Below are 2,112 nucleotides of genomic sequence, written 5' to 3' on the forward strand. Positions count from 1 at the left end.
AACTTATAGGGTGAAGGCGGAGCCTGTCACCAGACGTTCAACATCACCGGTCTAAAGACGCGATTAGAGGTGGCTTCAGCCGTGTCCCATGTACAACTGTGTGTTGTRCTTCGTTCCATTCCTTCAAGGAACCGTGGTTATATTCATAACCTTACGTTTCTGGTGGTGGGAACAGCAGGGCTCGCTTTAATACCATCAACCTTGCCACCTGGAAAGAAATAAAAAATAAAGCTATCGGATCGGGATCGGAAAGACTAATCATTAAAAAAAAAAATCGGACTGTATCGGGAGCCAAAAAATCTGGATCGGGACATCCCTATCAGTTAGTGCTTCTAAATTTAGCAAGTGCTAATCCACTAATGAGTTGTAAAAATAGCAAAAGCCCTAAAGCACTAATCAAGAAATTATTTCCCCTATTAGTGCTTTAGGGGAACTGTGCCCACCACTGGGTTCAGTATTTTTTCTTTTTTAACTGAGCCCATCTGTTTTTAACAGACCAGTGCTGAGGTTGAAATAGGTGGAATCACAAAGAGAAGCAGCCGCAGCATCGTGCCAACATGACCTGCAACTGGAGTTTCCATGGCAGAGTGCTAGCTCAGCAGAGGCTGCCGCTTTAAAAGCCTCAGTCAGTGGTAGAGTTGGACAAATACTCAAAGAAAGATGTGTTGCTTCACTGCCTCAACACAAACCCGGACAGAACATTGCACCAGTTCCTTGTCTGGCTCGGTGCATCGCTTCTCTCGCTCCTTGTTAAAAAAGTCTGTTTTCTTCTTTGGGTTGCGTTCGCCAGCCTGTGATGTCCAAGTGCTGCTGTTGCCTCTTCATCACATTGTGTAAGCACTTTCAGGTCAGCAGGGTTTATTCTTGTCCTTGCTGGTTCATGTCAGTGCTCTCTCGCGAGCACGCGTGCTCAAGCATGCCCACAGATTTTGATTTTTGAAACATTCGAACACGAGTCAAAAAGAAAAAAATAAGTAGGTCCTCTCTGGACCAGTCCAGAGGACCTACTTATTTTATATTTTCATTTTTCTACCTGGATTACTGAGATGCATCAGGACATCCGAGCATGACCATTTGTAAAGAAGCTAATGGATCTACATTTATTTWTCTGTAATTAAAGCAAAGTGAGACTTCAGGCTGTCTAACAGTACACCCCGCCCTGAGGAAAATGTGAGCCATAAATGTGAGCCATCATATCGAAATGAGGATTAAGTCAAATTTGGTCAAAATGACCTACCCTATTTATTCACATATAATACCACCATTATTTTTTTTAGCTTAAAAAGCATGAAAAATCTAATCATCAATAACCTGTGTATAATACTACCCCCAACTTTATGCATGGTTTTAAGGGTAAAATTTCTAGTATTATACATGAATAAATACAGTAATCATATTTTCAGATTCCTGCTTTAAAAGCTACATTTTGATAGTTAGTCATCCTGATGTCATTAGTAGATCCAGAGATATTATTTAATTTGTCTTGTTGGTTACAATAATACATAAATATGTGACCCGTCATATCGAAATGAGGATTAAGTCAAATTTGGTCAAAATGAACTAATTACATTTTGAGATTCCTGGCTTTAAACGCTACATTTTGTTACCTGGATCATTCTGATATCATAAGTAAATCCATATATATGACTTAATTTGTCTTGTTGGTTACAATAATACATAAATATTGAGTCTGAATCCTAATTTTATGTCATTTTAATGAGGAATTTTTGATGTCTTTATAAAAGAGGAAACCTCAAATTATATTTGAATGTTGAGATTTCCCAACTGAAAAGAAACAAAACTTTGCTAACTCACAGGGAAAATCTCAAAATTTTAAGGCGTTTTTCCTCAAAATCAGGTTTTTTGTTGCTAATGCTCATAAAAGTGCTTCAAAAAGTTTTTTTAGGATGATATTTCAGACAGTTGATTGAAACGATACATTGATAAAACATTTATTTGTCATATTTTGACAAAATGTATTTTTTTGCAAGCGTTTTAATCAAAACACTATCTGCCTATTTCTCCACATTCAGCTTTTAGACTTAATCCTCGTTTCGATGTGATGGGTCACATGATTTAAAATACTGAATAAATAAAAAGAAGAGAAGTAAA

Source organism: Austrofundulus limnaeus, unplaced genomic scaffold (assembly GCF_001266775.1).
Source record: "Austrofundulus limnaeus strain Quisiro unplaced genomic scaffold, Austrofundulus_limnaeus-1.0 Scaffold308, whole genome shotgun sequence".
Classification (NCBI taxonomy): domain Eukaryota; kingdom Metazoa; phylum Chordata; class Actinopteri; order Cyprinodontiformes; family Rivulidae; genus Austrofundulus; species Austrofundulus limnaeus.